The sequence below is a fragment of the Trachemys scripta genome, chromosome 6 (assembly GCF_013100865.1).
Source record: "Trachemys scripta elegans isolate TJP31775 chromosome 6, CAS_Tse_1.0, whole genome shotgun sequence".
Classification (NCBI taxonomy): Eukaryota; Metazoa; Chordata; order Testudines; family Emydidae; genus Trachemys; species Trachemys scripta.
The window spans coordinates 114,737,299-114,755,778 of record NC_048303.1 but is presented as its reverse complement, the minus strand read 5'-3'; positions in this window follow the sequence as shown (position 1 = coordinate 114,755,778).

The following is an 18,480-nucleotide window of genomic DNA, read 5'->3' as shown; positions in this document are numbered from 1 at the left end:
CAGCCCCAATGTGTACCAGGTGGAAATTCCTGATAAGAAAAGAAAATATGTAAAATGGTTCCACTCAAGTCAATTAAAACCATGGAAGGGGACTGAACAGGTGTCCCAAATCAATAACAAATATTGTTTCTATCCATCTGCAGGAAAACCTCATTCGTCGAACATTCTGGATGGTCACCTATGTAAATAGTAATGTGTATGTACAGCCTAATGAGCACTACATTTGTAATATAAAACTATCATGAGATGTAAAAACCAGGTGGACTCCTCCCAAATTTCTTGCAGCTTTGGAAGCTGTCCGCAGTATACGTCATGTTAACAATATAGTTCCTGTAATGGTTTATACGATTCAGGATGACTGTCAGTGTGATTTAATGTGGGTTATGGAGACTGAAAATATTGCAGGCAAAGTACATGGCACAAATCCTATTTCCCGTAATGTGGAATCGAGTGAGACTGGCCCATTGGGACAGATTCTACTGCCTTTTAATAGCTGTACTTGGAACCTAACCTTATCAGCACAGCAATGTTTTGGGGGTCCTGTCACATCAAGTTACTACCAATGGTGTATGTGTCTAACCTCTGATATTAAGCCTTCCATAGAAGTGGGAGTCTCCCGATTTAAGTTTGCCATCCGTGCTCAGTTCCATCAGTCATCTATGTATATAAGGTTACATACTGCTGTACAGTCATATGGAATTATTGTTGATTGTGTTAGTAACCCTTCCCAAGTTTGTAATCCCTCTAGTGTTAAAAACAGTTTTTGTTCAAGTGAAGAACCAGGGGTAATATACATGCTTAAATGCACTGGTGAGCTTGTGGCCAATATAACATTCAAGGACTCTGGAATCTGGTACCTAGCGGGTCCTTTCGGGTTACTCCAGTCCATAGAGGTAATTGTGGTACCACCCCCGTATATTAATTACGTTGGCCCTCTGGTTATCAATCAAAATTTAAAACGTATGGTCATTTCCAATCCAGTGTATTCTATAAAAAGGGTAATAGTAAAGGCACAAGCCTTAATCTCTGGTATTATGTCCAACTGTAGCCCGTTTGTAGTACCATCTGTTTTAGGTTGGGAATCATGGCTCCGAAGTATTAAACCCCGATTTATCAGGGAAAAATAGGATTTAACTGCTAAAATTCTGGGAGGTGCAGGGGCAGGCTTGGGAGTTGTCAGTGCCCTTGGAGTAGGATCCCTGTCAGCAAAAGTGGGAACGTTAGGACATGAGGTAGCAGCTTTAAACTAGCCACTGAAGTCTGCCCTCAATAAGGTGGTGGATTTGTCTTATGATATCACTGACGTAATCAAGGCATGGTACACCAAGCAATTGGATGACTGGCACCGGGTAGGTGAGGCTTTTCAAATTTTGGGAAATTCCACTGCTTGGTCACTCGCATGTTTTCAGGCGCAATGGTGGCTACAATCAGTTGTAAGTGATATGTTAAGGTCCGGATTTCAGGGGATCCTCCCTATAGAAATTAGAAATAAGGTGATGGGTAATGTCTCCCCTTTTGAAAGACAATACTCGGCCTGGTGGGAGCTTATTGATTTCTACTTTCTCCCTGACACTCAACAAATAACTGCCAGAATCCTAACAATTACCAATGCCACTGTCCTTTGGGCACACCCCCTGCTAACCTTGGGGATAGTAGCTCCAAACTCGGTCATGTTACCTACAGACATTCCAAAATGGGTAACTCTCATGGGTGAAGAATATCATGCCCTAGATGTGAGTTCTTGCCTATGGAGACAATCTATTGGATACAATTGCCCGGTTGAGGTAGTACCTGGGGCTCATATTTGTTTAAGTCAAAGGGAAGGAAAGTGCCATTATGAGTTGAGTCCATAATCAAGGGTGTATTCTCAATTAGCAGTTGTTAATGACCATTGTGTTTGTATAAGAAGTTCTTGTAAATATTTTACTGTTAATTATCATTATAATGTGTCGAACCCTGTTCATCCTAATCTATGTTTGTGTTTCGTGCTAACTATTGAAGGATGTAATATTAGTTTTAAATCAGAAAAGTTAACATCACGTACTATCAGAATGGCATACCGGTTATATGAGCATTTGGAGCCTGTAAGTTTGGGCATCAATGCTTCTCTTTTGAAAAATCTGGCTAATCACCCGGATTTGGCCCAACAAATTGAAAACATGTGGAAGCAGGGCAGGGCCACTATGTTGGCAGTCCATCACTCCACTGATGGAATTGGTGCTGTTTTAAACAAAGTGCTAAAAACAGCAGGAATGACTCACTGGTGGAGTTCCTTTTTCTCAGATCCAACTGGTGTCTCTGAGAAATGGTACTTCCTGGCACATCCGTTTTTTGTAATTATTGTTGGTACAGTTAGCTCTGTTTATCTCGTTGGTATGGTTGTGCATTTGGACCAAGGCCAGGCTGAAAAGGGTTGAGTATCGGTTTAAATATCCTAATATGCCTTAAGAGTGAGGCAACTTCAGGTTGTGTAAATAGTTACTTCCCATCGTCGCCAAGGAGGGGATTGTAAAAGCAAAATAATCTGGTGGCCATCTTGGATCCTCTTAAGGACAATTAGGCGTCCATCTTTGTGAGCCTTCTTGCTCCTTCCCCACCCTAGTTTGGCGCCCCTTTCCTGGTTTCGGCGGGAATAAGGGAGCTGTCAATCATATAATCTGCCCAGTGACTGGAAGTCTATATAAGGCGGCGTTCTGATCAGATCGGGGCTGCCCGTCTAAGTGGCAAAGTGCAGAGCAGACAATCAAGGGTAGGCCATTCACCCCACATGGGTTATTCTGATTAGGGAATTTCTCACTTGCACACACTCACTACATCATCTAGGAGATTCACATACTACACCCACGACGACGCAGGTAAAGGGTAGAGGGAGGGTAGGACTCATCAGTTCACCTGAAGAAGCTCGATCATCCCTGCTTCGGGTCTCCACTTCCATCCAGGGGATCCGGTGACCTGCTGTGCTGCACCAGACTAAGAGGGAAAAGGCCGCTAGAGATGGTAATGTGATCTTGTGAGTCTACTTGTACTGTTCCCTACTGTTACAGCCTGTCTTGTTGGTTATTTTGCCATGTTTATTTTACCTTTGTGGTCCTTGCCATATTCTTCCCTTAAATAAAACCTCGTTGTACCTTGATTTGTGAAGTCTTTTATACAAACCTCCGGTGATAGATACTGGTAGGGGACGAACCTAGGACCGAAATATCTGGGCCACTTTTACTTTAGTCTCCTGTTTCGGTCAACAGTCTGGGGTATTGCCAAGCTTTCATTGCCACATGTCTGGGAAAATCTGTGTAACTCATTCACAGTTCTTCCCTGTATACATAATGTCATGGCAATAAAGGCTTTATAGGTTTCCATAACCTCAACCAAGGAAAGAACCATATTCTCTGCTAGGGCAAACTGGTGCACTTCCAAAGATTCCAACTCAGCTGTGCCAATTTACATTGGCAGAGAATTTGACTCCAAATCAATATGAATAACGACGCATTACATTTTGCATTTCCGAAGCACTATAGGAACATCAACTGATTCAGTCCCACAACACTCGCACAGTAAGATGAATCAAGCATTTTTATTCCCTGGAAATTTGGACAGAACATTTAAGTGCTTTGATGAAGTTCATGCAACACATCAGTGGCAGAAATAGGATGAGAACCTAGAAGAGCCTTGTCCCGGGCCTCAAGCTGTTGGACCTTACTGCCTCCCAATTACCAGTGGTCACAAAAAGATCATTTATTAAAGGGCTGGGTCATACGCCCATTTAAGTTGGTGTTATTTGCCATGCAGACTACAAATGGACAAACAAAATGGTATTGAACAGCAATACGCAAGTAAAGGTTGTTTTGGGGGACTGAATTAAAAACAGTTACTCACCTCTCGGAGCTGTTGTTCTTTGAGATGTGTTGGTCATGTCCATTCCAATTAGGTGTGTGCGTGCCGCGGGCACAGTCGTTGGAAAGTTTTTCCCCTAGCAGCACTCATCGGGTTGGCTGTGGAGCCCCCTGGAGTGGCGCCTTCATGGTGCTCAATATATGACCCTGCCGGCCCAGCACCGCCTCAGTTCCTTCTTGCCAGTTACTCCGACAGAGGGGAAGGCGGGTGGGTTTGGAATGGACATGAGCAAAACATCTCAAAGAACAACAGTTATGAGAGGTGAGTAACCGTTTTTTCTTCTTCTTCGCGTGATTGCTCATATAAATTCCAATTAGGTGACTCCCAAGCCTTACCTAGGCGGTGGGGTTGGAGTTATGGAATTGCTGATTGGAGCACTGCTCTGCCGAAAGCCCCATCATCTCGGGAGTGCTGGACGACAGTGTAGTGTGAGGTGAAGGTATGCACCGAGGACCAAGTTGCTGCCCTGCAGATTTCTTGGATTGGGTCCTGGGCCAAGAACACTGCTGACGAGGCCTGGGCCCTCGTGGAGTGTGCCGTAAGAGCCGGGGCTGGTACTTTGGCCAGCTCATAGCATATGTGGACGCATGAAGTGATCTAGGAGGATATTCTTTGAAATGAGACCGGGAGGCCTTTTATCCGGTCTGCCACCGCTATGAACAACTGGTTCGATTTTCTGAACGGCTTAGTGAGCTCAATGTAGAAAGCTAGTGCTCGCCGAACACGGAGGGAGTGCAGCCTCTGCTCCCGGTTACTGGCATGAGACTTAGGGTAAAAGACGGGCAGGAAAATGTCCTGGCTGATGTGGAAGTGTGACACCACCTTGGGGAGAAAGGCTGGGTGCAGCCTGAGTTGTACCTTATCCTTGCGGAAAACAGTGTAAGGTGGGTCAGAGGTGAGGGCCTTTAGCTCAGACACCCTCCTTGCAGAAGTAATGACCAGGAAAGCTACCTTCCAAGACAGATACAGGAGGGAACAGGTTGCCAGTGGTTCAAATGGGGACCCCATGAGCCCGGAGAGGATCAGGTTAAGGTCCCACTCAGGGACAGGCTGTCAGATCTGGGGATGCAGGCAGTCCAGACCTCTGAGGAAGTGACCAACCATAGGGTTGGTGAAGACGGATCAACCAGATGCTCCTGGGTGGAAGGCCAAGATAGCAACAAGTTTGAACCCCCTAGAGGACGCCACCAGGCCTTGCTGTTTCAGGTGTAGGAGGTACTCCAAGATGAGAGGTATAGGTGCCTGGAGGGGGTGTGTACGATGCTGGTCACACCAGCTCGAGAATCTCTTCCACTTTGCCAGATACGTGGCTCTAGTAGAGGGCTTCCAGCGGCCGAGAAGGACCTCCCTTACATGTTCCGAGCACAGAAGTTCCATGGGGTTCAGCCATGAAGCTTCCAAGCTGTGAGGTGGAGGGACCGCAGGTCGGGGTGATGGAGACGACCATGGTCCTGAGTGAGTAAGTCAGGGAGGAGAGGTAACATGACCAGTGCATCCACCGACAGCTCCAGTAGTGTAGTGCACCAGTGCTGTTGAGGCCACGCTGGAGCTATCAGAATTACTTTTGCCCACTCCCTGCGGACCTTGAGCAGGACCTTGTGCACGAGAGGGAACAGGGGGAAGGCGTAGAGCAGACAACCTCTCCAGAGTAGCAGGAATGTGTCTGTGAGCGAGCCGGACTGTGACCCTGGAAGGAGCAGAATGTTGGGCACTTCCTGTTGCGTCGGGTGGCAACTAGGTCGACCTGGGGAAATCCCCACCTTTGGAAAACGAGATGTATGACATCCGGCCGAATGGATCACTTGTGTGTGCAGAAGGACCTGCTGAGGTGGTCGCCAGCGTGTTCTCAACTCCTGGTAGATAGGATGCTTCCAGGTAAATGGAGAGGGCTGTGCAGAACTCCCACAGCCGGAGGGCTTCCCGACATAGGGGAGAGGAATGGGCTCCACCCTGCTTTTTGATGTAAAACATGGCGGTGGTGTTGTCCATTAGAACTGCTACACACTGGCCTTGTCGTTGGGCCTGGAAAGCCTGGCAGGCTAGGCACACCACCTTCAGCTCCTTGATGTTGATATGTAGGGAGATCTCATCCTGCAACCACAGGCCCTGTGTCTGGAGGTCCCCCAGATGTGCACCCCATCCCAGAGCCGATGCATCCGTAACCAGGGACAAGGAAGGTTGAGGGTTATGGAAGGGGACTCCTTCGCACACTTCTTGAGAGTTGAGCACCAGTGGAGGGATGTGAGAACTTGCCTTGGCACTGTGACCACTGAATTCAAGCTGTTACACCCTGGGCAGTAGGCCGAGATGACCCATGCTTGGAAAGGTCTGAGCCGGAGCGTGGCGTCCTGGGTCATGTAAGTGCAAGCAGCCATGTGGCCGAGGGGACTCAGGCACCCCCTTTCTGATGTGGTTGGGAATTGCTGGAGGCTTTGAATTACATCCGTGATGGCTTGGAATCGGGTCTCTTGTGCCTGAACCGAGTCTAACACTGCCTCAATGAATTCTATTCTTTGCGTCAGTTCCAAGGCTGACTTCCCCATGTTGAGGAGGAGACCCAGGTGTGCAGAATGTGCACCTGACCAAACAGATTTGGGACTGCACCTGCCCCCTGGTGAGGCCCCTGAGCAGCCAGTCGTCGAGGTAGGGGTATACTTGCACCTGCTGTCGATGGAGGAAAGGAGCCACTACTGACATGCATTTGGTGAACACTCGGGGGGCTGTTGAGAGGCTGAATGGTAGGGCAGTGAATTGGTAATGCTTGTGGTTGACCACGAAGCGTAGGAAGCGCCAGTGTACAGGATGAATCGATATAAGGAAGTACGCGTCCTTCATGTTGAGGGCAGCATACCAGTCTCCCGGATCCAGGGAGAGGATAATGGTGACCAAGGAGACCATGTGGAACTTCAGCTTTACCATGAATTTGTTGAGTCTGCGCAGATCTAAAAGAGTCTGAGACCTCTCTTGACCTTGGGGATTAGGAAGTATCGGGAGTAGAATCCCTTGCCCCTTAGCTCCTGAGGAACCTCGTCCACTGCTCCCATGGCGAGCAGCGCCTGCACCTCCTGGATAAGGAGTTGCTCATGAGAGGGGTCCCTGAAGAGGGAAGGGGGGTGGGAGGGTAGGAGCAGAACTCAAGAGAATATCCCACCTCCACCGTGCGGAGGACCCAGTGGTCCGAAGTTATTTGGAACCAAGCACGGTAGAAATGGGACAGACAATTAAAAAAAAAGAGGAAGGATCCAGAATCGAGGCTGGTGCACCGTCCTCGGGTGCCCCTTCAAAAGGCCTGCTTGGAACCTGATGATGGTTTAGTTGGGCCCTGACCCTGGCCAGAAGGGGGGTTGGAAGGCTTCCTTCTGCCGTTCCTGCCCCTTCTCCTGTAGAAGTCCTGCCTTGGCTGAGGAGGGTAGGAGTGCTGCTGCTGTTGTTGGAGCTTGAAATGCTTACATTGGGTTGCTGGGGTGCGCATACCCAAGGTTTTCATAGTAGCCCTTGAGTCTTTTAGGCTATGTAGCCAAGAGTCAGTCTGCTCCGCAAACAGGCCCGCCCCATCAAAAGGCAGGTCCTGCATCGTCTGTTGAACCTCGGGTGAAAGGCCTGAGGCCTGCAGCCATGAGCTACGCCCCATGGCGATACCAGAGGACAAGGTGCGCGCCACCAAGTCTGCAGCATCCAGTGAGGCCTGTAAAGAGGTCTCTGCCACCACCTTGCCCTCGTCCTCTATCGCTCCAACTCCTCTCTGGACTCTGTTGGAACCAGCTCCTTGAATCTGAGCATCGAGTTCCAGGAGTTGAAGCTATACTGGCTCAGAGTAGCCTGCTGACTGGCACTCCTGAGTTGTAGCCCCCCCACCGTCAAGTACACCTTACACCCAAACAAATCCAGGCGCTTGGTGTCCTTGGACTTAGGCGCTGGGGCTTGCTGTCCCTGCCTCTCCTTCTCGTTCACTGCCACAACCACCAATGAACAAGGCTGCGGCTGCATGAAGAGGTATTCGTACCCCTTCGATGGGATGAAGTATTTCTTCTCAACACCCTTGGCGGTGTGAGGGATGGAGGCTGGGGTCTGCCAGATGGTCTTGGCATTGGCCTGTATGGTCTTAATGAGAGGCAGAGCCACCCTCAAAGGACCTTCCGGGACCAAGATGTCGACCATTGGGTCCTCCGACTCCACCACCTCCTTGGCCTGCAGACTCATGTTGCGCGCCACCCTGTGAAGGAGGTCCTGGTGGGCATGGCTGTCTATGGGGGGCAGTCCGGAGACAGAAGTGCCCACAACAGCCTTGTCTGGAGAGGAGGGCGAGGAGGCTAATGGGGCAACAGGGTCCTCCTGTCCCTCCTGCTTGTCAGGGACCTCCCGTCCTGTCTTGGTGGCTGGACCAGGTGGACCAGGGTCCTGCTCAGGAACTGGAGTTGGAGTTGGTTCTGTGGGGGGGCACGGGCACTGCACCACCTTGGCACCCCGAGGGGTTGGTGCGACTGGCAGAAGCCTCCGGCACCTGGGGTTCAGAGGTGGCCAATCAGGAGCCTTTAGATTGAGCACCCTGTGCTTGGTGGTACGCCCACGGGGTCCAAAATGGCGACTGCGCAGGCCCCGGCCCTGCTCCCATCTTAGAGCGTCCATGGCCTGACTGGTGCCAACCCCGCTCTGAGTATCTAGATCCCGCCTCTGAGTCCGAAGACCGGGATCGGTACCCGCGAAGGCCAGGTCGGTGCCGAGCGGAGCTGATCTTGCGAGCATTGCCGCGCTGGGGAGCGCTGTCGTGATACTGGAAAGCGATGCCGCGAGGCTGGAGAGTGGTGCCATGACTTGGAGCTGCGCGGGCTCGCTGAGAGGCACCGGGACCTGTCGCGCGACGGGGATCGATGCGCGGATCGGCGTTGTGAGTGGGAGCACTGGCGCGACCTGGAGCCGTGCTGTGAGTATGACTGGTGCCACGATTGCGAGCGGTGCCGGGACTCCAAGCGGTGCCGAGGGACAGAGCATCGCTGGTTTGCCTTGAGACAGTGACACACGATGTGGTCCCAGAGGCTTGGTACGAAGGGTGGGTGACCTCGGCACTGTCATGGTGATGAGGTTCCTCGTGGCCTCAAAGGTGTCCGGGGTGGATGGCAGGTCCACCTCCTCGATGACCTGGGCCGGGGAGTCCAACGGCACCAGACTCAATGGTCCGCTTTGCGGGGCTGAAGTCGACGGTGCCGTCTCCGCAGACTTCGGTGCTGGGTGCTCCTCACGAGGACGCGCCCCATTGGCTGGCTCCAGAGGAGCGGGCCTCTGGGATGGAGAGTTGCTCCTCTCTTGCTTCCAGTGCTGCTTCTGTGCTGGGGAGTGGGAGCAGTGCCAGGACGATCGCGTCATTTTTTGCGCCGGTGAGCGTCGGTGCTGCTTCCTCCACTGTCGCCGGGGTGCTACGCACCAATGAACTTGGTGCCGGGTCTTGCCATGCCGGTGGAGGCTGAGGTCTAAAGTGCCGCCTCCATAAGGAGCTGCTTGAGGCAAAAGTCTTGCTCCTTTTTGGTTCTAGGGTGAAATCCCTTACAAATCCTGCACCGGTCGGCTTGGTGAGCCTCCCCCAGACACTTCAAACAAGCGTCGTGGGGGTCTTGACATAGGCTTGCTGCAGGACTTGCTGGGCTTGAACCCCTGGGACTTGGGCATGAGAGCCCCCCAAGAAAAAGTGGTCGGGATGGAGGATAACCCCCCCAGCCCAACTGCTAACTACAGAGAATGCAAACAAACCAAACTAGAGAAATGTGGTAAAACTTGCAGAGCAAGATGCCACAGTTCCAACAACTGTCACTGGTGGTAAGAAAGAACTGAGGAGGCGCTGGGTCAGCAGGGTCATATATTGAGTGCCATGAAGGCGCCACTCCAGGGGGCTCCACAGCCAACCCAATGGGTTCTGCTAGGGGAAAAACTTTCCAACGACTCTGCACGTGGTGCGTGCACAACTAATTGGAATCGATATGAGCAATCACTCGAAGAAGGATCTGTAATTCTGCTTGGGCTGAAAGAAATTGTGACCTCTATTGGAAGTCCATTTAACTTTGTTTAGAAAAAACACGTGGTGTTAAGCTGTTTCTTTCCATTTCACCTCTTTGGAATGTACTAATAAACTTGCAAGCCATTGGTTAATCCTCTATGAGCTCACAAAGGACCCTATAGGCAACTAATGGCTTGATCCAGCTACCATTAAAATGAATGGGAGTCTTTCCAGTGCCTTAAATGGGAGTTGGCTCAAGTCATTAAGACACTGCTTCTTATTTAAGGGCTCGCTTCAGCTCCCATTGAAACTGGCTAAAAATCTCCCATGGGCTAAGTGGGAGCAGAATTATACAATGCTTTGTTAGAAGGATGCCATATGAACATGCATGGGGGCTTTTGTTATATTTATTTTCTCAGTCCTCCTCTTTTTCAGGAGGACTTCTACTCCTCTCCATGAACCAGCTGCAGCCATACAGGTTAGATGTGGAATAAGCAACCTATCAGATTAGCTGTAGATATTATATGTTATTATGGAGCTGTGTAAAGGTACATGATGTTTGACAAAGACATAGGGCCAAATTATGCTCTCATTTACTCTGGATTTACACAAGTATAACCCTATTGGAGTTATTCTGGATTTACATCAGTGCAACAAAGCAGAATATGTCTCATGTACCCAATTTGCTACAAACAGAGATGAAACAACAGCCTAGCAATTCAAACACAAATTGATTGGGGACATCATTGGTGTGGAGATCAAACTGAGAACGGATCAGAAAAGAAATGGGTTTTGTGAGTGGTATCTTCCCGTAATTCCCGCAATGCTCTCCCACCAGTCCAGAGATTTGCAGTATAATCACCCAACACTATGACCAGAAAATCAGGCTGACCTGTTGCACTGAGGAGAAAGGTTTTGCCTGCTGAAAGCCATGGCTGAGTAGTGATATTTCTTTATTTGTTATGGGTTTTTTTAGTGCTAATGAAAGCTCTGGAGAATTTTGACCTTGAGACCACCACTAGACCCCCCCCCTCACTTGTCCCACATGGATCAATTCTCTCTACTCCTATTCAACATTTAGACACAGCCCCTAGATCGGGATGGGCAAACTACAGCCCGTGGGCCGGATCCACCCCGCAAGCCGTTTTAAGCCAGCCAGTGAGCTCCCACTGGGGAGCGGGGTCTGGAGCTAGCCCAGCTCTGGTGCTCCAGCCAGGGCGCAGGGTCGGGGGCCGCACCACGCAGCTCCCAGAAGCCATGGCATGGCCCTGCTCCGGTTCCTACGTGCTCCAATGGACCCCTCCAGTGCTCCAATGGGAGCTGCAGGGGCAGTGCCTGTGGATGGGGCACCGTGCAGAGCCGCCTGGCCGCGCCTCTGCGTAGGCGCTGGAGAAGGGACATGCCGCTGCTTCTGGGAGCCGCTTGAGGTAAGCACCACTCGGAGCCTGCACCCCTGAGCCTCTCCCCATGTCCCAGACCCCTGCCCCACCCCTGATCCCCCTCCCACCGTCCAAACCCCTCGATCCCAGCCCGGAGCACCCTCCTGCACCCCAAACCCCTCATCCCCAGCCAACCCCAGAGTCCACACCTCCAGCTGGAGCCTGCACACCTTCCTGCACCCCAACCTCCTGCCCAGCCCAGAGCCCCCCACGCACCCTGAACTCTTCATTTCTGGCTCCACCTCAGAGCCCGCACCCCCAACCAGAGCCCTCACCCCCTCCTGCACCCCAACCCCAATTTTGTGAGCATTCATGGCCCGCCATACAATTTCTATTCCCAGATGTGGCCCTTGGGCCAAAAAGTTTGCCCAGCCCTGCCCTAGATGAACTGGTCAGATGACATAGACTCAAGTGCCAGCAATGTGCAGAGGACATACAGCTCTACTTATTCTTCACCACATATGGTCATGCCACTACCACCAAGATGGCCCAGTGCTTGGAGTAGATCAGCCCATGCATGAAGAACAGTGGGTTGAAGCTGAACCTGAGCAAGACACTGGTGGGCAGGGGAAAGCATTTTGAAGAGTTCACAGCTGCAATTCAGTCTCCTCTGGTTGAAGGCATACACTGAAAATTGGTCAAGTCAGTCTGAGTTTAGGGGCACTGCTGGATTCCACGCTGATGCTAAGCTCTAACATAGTAGCATCCACTAGTAATGCCTTCTACTGCCCCCATTTGGCTAGGAGACTCCGTAACATCATGGCACATGATGAGCTGACCTCAGTTATCCATGCCTTTGTCACCTTTCAGCAGGACTATAGCAGTGCAATACACCTGGGCATGAAGCCTTCAGTAGCTTAGGAAATGCCGACTAGTTCAGAACTACAATGCTTCTCCTCAGCAACACAGACCACCATGCATATACATCAAACCTGTCTTCTGCTTGCTACACCGGCTCCCCATAGAAGATAGAATCAAGTTCAAGTTCTTGGTCCTTATCTTCAAGGCACGCAATGGCTGGGGCCCAGTGTATCTAAAAGATTAACTAAAGCTCCAGGGTGAAGACCGTAGTCGTTCCTCTGGCCCAATGGAACTCACAACAATAAGAGTAAAGTTCATCCATGCAGGAGTTTGAGCTTTCTTAGGGGCTGGTCCTAGACTGTGGAGCGAACTCCCCTAGGAACTACGGGCCATCACAAACCTCACCACCTTCCGCTCCAAGTGCAAGGAGCACTTCTTCGACTTGCCCTCTCTAACATGAACTCATAGCAACATGTATATTAACCAGAAAACCAAAAAACCCTACGAAAACAAAACACTCTACTGCACACACAATTCTCCCCCTGGGGAGAGGATGAGACAACAGACCACATGTGAGAGTTGTTAGTCACAATGCTTGATGCCTGACTGGGAGGCACTCAGTTATTACAGAGCATGGTATAAGAACCTATATAGAATGGAATAGAATAACCGTGCTTTCAGAGAACAGGCAGTACTTGTCCTTTATGCTACTTCAGCTATGTGCCTTGACCCAGAGGTGGAGTCCTTCCTCCCAGGACTGAAGGGTTATTTCTACTCTTCTCCTTTCTTGAGATTATCCACCCAGTGGTGGTTTGTGTGGGGTGGACACTTGTCCACTAGAAACTGAACTTAACCCACCCAAGATAGTGCTATTCCAGGGAAAAATAAATGGCCAGGCCAACTGCTGGTGGAAACTGGCATAGCTTCATAGAAGCAAATGGAGCAACACTGATTCACATCAGCTGAGGATCCGGCCCAAAGTGTTTTAAAAAGAAGTGCTTTCTACAGCACTTTGCCTTCCTCTTTAAGCCCTTAGGTACTTGCCTTATTTTGTATAGTCTGCAGCATAACGCATGGAAGTGCCTGGGAACCACCACAGAAAACACGCTTCAGGTTCCTGCTAGCATCTTCTCCCTTCCCTGCCCCACACAAGGTTGGGCAGCTCTGGCCATGATGCTAGGGAGGCTTTGTGACATAGTGAAATGAGTCATCTGAGCTAGGAACAATTTTTATTAACTTATTATTTCATTTCCCCAGGGGGAGGAGCAGGGATCTTATATTACTTGTTTCATCAGGGAGCGTTGTTTGCCTTCTGCCATGTTGATTGTTGTGTTGGGAACAGCTTTCCACTTCCCCAAGGCCCGTTCCTCTGTTTCCTTCAGATTCTCTTTAAAGCATTCTTCTGCCAGGAACCCTTCATTCTTTCCTTATTCTCCTCACTCTGCTTTCCTGTTGACCCACATCTTTGTCTTGTCTACACTAGAAGGCCTGTGGAGCAGAGAACATGTCTTTCTTATAGGGTTTGATTCTGATCTCACATGTGCTGGAGTGAAGCTAGAGCTTTTGAAAAAATTGCTGGGCTGCCTGGGCGAGGGAACCAGGAAGCTGCCGGGGAGAGGGGATCTGCCGCCAGCTGCTGCCTGCCTCACTGCTCCGCTCCCTCCAGCCCCTGGGAGAAGCGAGCAGTGCCCACCCGCCACCCCTTCCCCCGCGCCCGCCCCCCCCCCCACCGAGCCCCTCCGAGGGGGGCCGCAGCATGGCCTCTGCGTGGCCGGAAAAGCTGGGGGGGGGGGTGCGGAGCGGCCAGAGGAAGAGCCAAGGAGGGGCGTGGCCAGAGGAGGAGCCAAGGGGGGGGCGCCTTTTTTATGGTTGCTCCCACTGCACTGAGAAGCTGGCTACGCCACTGAGCACAAATATTTGATAAGTAACAAGACAAAAAGAAAACATTAGACTCACATGGGGATGGGGGACAGGGAGAGAGAACAAGTCTTGTGGGTGGCCTCTACTGAGCATAGTATAATCATGGCTCAAACGTGGCATCCCTGGACCTGCTCCAAAGGCCACTGAGTCAATGGAAAAACTTCCATTTACTTTACTGGAATTTAGATCAGGCTCTTGGGGTGCATAAAACTCCTATTGCCTTGTGTGCTAATTACATGTGTGAGGCAATACCAGGCCCTGAGCTTGGTTTTGATGCTACAGGTGCCTTTTACTAAGCATTTCAATGGAACCAGAAAGGGACCTGAGCCAGTGCCAGAGATCATTTCTAATCAGTAGTGATACAATCTTCTAAAAGATCAGCTATCTGGATAACAGCCTATGCATTGCTTGCTTCCAGGCATCTCCTTTTCCCTGACTGGACAAACTTTAGTTTCATTTAAATCTTTTCTTACGCTCCACCCAAACAATAGATCAGTATCAATAGATGAAAAATGATGCTAGATGATAAAAATGAGCCTGTATTAGTCACAGGGACAGAGCTGAACTGCAGAGATGTGAAGCCAGATCTTGCCCTCACTCACATCAGTTTTACGTGGTTGGAACTCCTCGGACCTCAGTGGAGTCACTCCTGACTTACTGAGAGCAAAGTCAACTCCATGTACATAGATAATGAGAGAGAATGCCATGTGTTTGTTTTCAAAGCTAGAACTTCTTGGATTCTCAGGGCTATGGTGAATGTAAAGAGAGTAGAGTGAGGGACTCTTACATAGAAAACTCTTGGGCTAATTCTTCTCTTCATGCGTTCCCAACAAATTCAATGATAGCTACCCACAAACAGCCATGGGAAGAATTTGACCCTTAGAATTTACACTGGGCAATTCAGCTTGCTCCACAAAGGTTCCTCACCCCTGACTCACATCCACAATAAACCAAATAACCACTTCTCTAACTTCAGCTAATCTGAAACGGAAAGACACAGTCTCTCTCTGCAGGAAGCTTTGATTAGTACCAGATGTATTCGGGATCTAGCCAACTTAATCACCAACTAATTAAACTGTCTCAGATGGATCCATGTAGAATTCCTGGAACTTTCATTTCTGCCAGCAGGGACAGCCCAGGCCTACCAGGGTTTTGGTAACAGTCTTTCTTGGTCACATTTATTAATTCACACAGTGAAATATACCAGAGATAAGCCTAGTGAAAAATGTGGAAATGAGCTTTCTCAAAGCTTGGAGCTGTTCAGATCTGCAGGTTCAGTTCAGATTTAATCTAATTATACATACGATCATGAATATAAGAATAATATATTAGAGCTGGGTCTATGCTGCCCCCCCACCTCAAAGTTTCCACAAATATTCATTTGAATTTAAAATGAATTGGTTTCATGCCCCGTTTGTATTTAATTTCTCTAAATATTGAGGCAACAGAGTTCTACTCACACAAACAGAAGAGGCCAACAGGAGTTTCTGAGGAGGTGAAGGAGCTAGTCCCTAGATACAGATCTACTTACCCAGCTGTGATGGGCAGTGATAGACCAGTTATTGCAACCTACAAGGGATGTGTCATGATCTATTTCCTGCCCAAAGATATAGACTTCCCGTGAATGAGGTGCAAATTGACAGCTGTGTTGGAGAAAAGGTTTTAGATCTTGCAGGGCAGCTATCGATCCCGCATAGCATCAGAGAGACTGAAGAGTACTTGGACAGCCAGATTTGGGCAGCACCACCACAGATCCAGGCAGAGAAGGAATTGATTTCAAGGGAACAAAAGAGAATAGAAATCAGAGAAGGATTGGCAGTCTGTGACAGAGCAAAGAAAGAGAAGCAGGAGACATTCAACACACCAGAAGCAGAGGACGTGGGACAGTCTGTGATGACCAGAGGAAGGGGGACCAGGAGAAATGCAATGCATGCAGAAGTACCTAATTGCTTTCAGGGACTCAGTGCAGTACCTGCAGAGGAAGTCTTGGGAGATTCAACTGGAAGGAAGGAATAGTGATCTCCACAAGACATACCTGGGGATGGATGATCAGCCCATACCTGAAAAATGTCAACCATGTCTAAAAGGAGGCAACAGACCAGCCAGAGAAGACAGAGAATCTTCATCAGGTACTTGATATTAAGAAGAATGGACAAAACCATTCTGCAATGGACAAAAGGATAGCAACACAGTGTGCTGTCCTCCAGGAGTGAAGACAACACACATCACTGAAAGACTGGATGGAATTCCAAAGACTGCAGGGAGGGGTCCATTGCTAGCAATAAATATTGGCACAAATGTCACTGCCTCTGAAGAGATTGCACAACTCATCCATGACTTCAGGGATCTTGGAAAGGAGCTGAAGGAGAGGAAAGTTGAGGTGACCTTCTCAAAGATCTTTCCTGTCCTATGAGTCACAGAAGATAGAGAAGATACTGGAGGTAAACCAGAGAGTGATGTAGAGTGTTTTGGTGTCAGTGAACACTGGGCCACCTTATATAGGGAAAGGAGGGTTTATGAATTCAACCCCATCCATCTCAGTAGTAGAGGAACCAATTTTCTGAGTGATAGACTTGCTAGAGAAGTCAGGAGGGCTTTAAACTTTTAAACTAGCATCTAAAGGAGAGATTGCTAAGGGGGCAAATGCATACATATACTCAAACATAAAACTCAGACAGAAGGTAGCTTGAATATAAAGAATCAAGGCAAGGTATGTAAGGAGAAGAAATTCTTCAATTGCCTTTATACCAATTCTAGAAGCCTGGGAAGTAAACAAAAGGAATTAGAAATGCATTTATGAAAATAAGTTTGATAAAACTGGTATTACTGAAAATCTTCTAGGATGCTTCACATGACTGGAACGTTAAAATCACAGAATATGCCCTATTTAGGAAAGACAGAGTGTGCAGAAGGGGAGAGGGTAGCACTGTACATCTAAGGTACCATTACCTGTCTTAGAATTGCTGACACTTCAGAAGGACAAGACCTGGACGGCTTACGGATTAATGTGCTAACTGATAAATCACAGGATGGGGTACTGCTGGGACTCAGCTATAGACCACCAAATCAGACAAAAGACCAGGATGAGCAGCTCCTTATGCATCTAGCTTTAATGGGTAAAAAGTGAAATTGCATTACCCTGGGCATTTTAATCTGGGGATGTATGCTGGAGGTGTCATGCTGCCACTGGTGGAATTTCTAAAACGTAGAGATGATAACATCCTAACAGAAAAATTGCAATGAACTCAGGGTAATTCTATAATAAACTTCCTTTTGATGGACAAGGATGAATTGATCATTGACCTAAAATATGATGATTACCCAGGTGCAAGTGATCATAACCTGATTTCATTTGTTATGTGCAAACAGTTTATCAGCCTGACCAGTAACATAAATATTTGGTACTTTAAACAGGCCAGTTTCCTCATGCTGAAAAGAAGTCATGAACAAAACTGAGTGAATGGAAATATGTAGACATAAAAAGTCGATGCTAATTGGGAATTGTTCAAAATGCTTTATTAGATTCCACCTCTCCTGCCCCCAAACTCACAATCATGTAAGAAGGGATCTTTATTTTAAAAAGCCATCCTGGTTAAGAGGGGAAGTGAAAGTAGCAATTAAAAACAATATATAAGAAATGGAAACATGGGGACATTGATAGGAAGTGCAGACAACTGATAAGGGAAGCTAAATACATTAATAAAAAAATCTATAGCTAGTAGGCATAAGGACAATAAGAAAGAATTATTTAAATATGCCAGGAACAAATTAATTCCTAACAATGGTATGGGTCTGATTCTAGATAAGGATGGTAAAATTGCCAATTGTGATTTAGAAATGACCGAAGTATTCACTACATACTTCTGTTCTCTATTTAGAAAGAAGCTGGATGATGTAATTCATATCTTAGAGAGATAAGGAAATATTTTCTATTCCAGCAGTAACATGGGAAGATGTTAAACAGCAACTACAGAAGTTAAGCAGGGATATATCAAGTCAGAAGACGGAGGTGGTATTACCTCTGTCTACAGCATCAGTGTGACATTTCCTTCTGGAGTTGTCTGGACTGGTGATCTGTTAGGTCACTCCAATCCTTGACTCTGGGAGCCAGCCTTACGCCGCTCTGCTGTGAGAACCCCCACACCTGGGCTGTTCACACACAGCCTCTGGCATGTAAGCTGCTCCCAGCTACTTGCAAGCGAATGACACTAGCCAATATCTCTGGTCCCAGATACAACCCTAGGAACCTCTGTCTTGCAGTGTCCAGTTATGCTCGCTGGATGCTGCAAGCTTATATGAGTTTGTCAATTTAACAAAGAAATTGATATGGACCAGACTGGTTATCCCCAGGGGAGTCTCTGACACGCTTCAAACCAAATGCACTGCTTCAAGTAGAATAGATTTATTAACTAGATTTTAAGAGATTATAAGTCAAAGCATAAC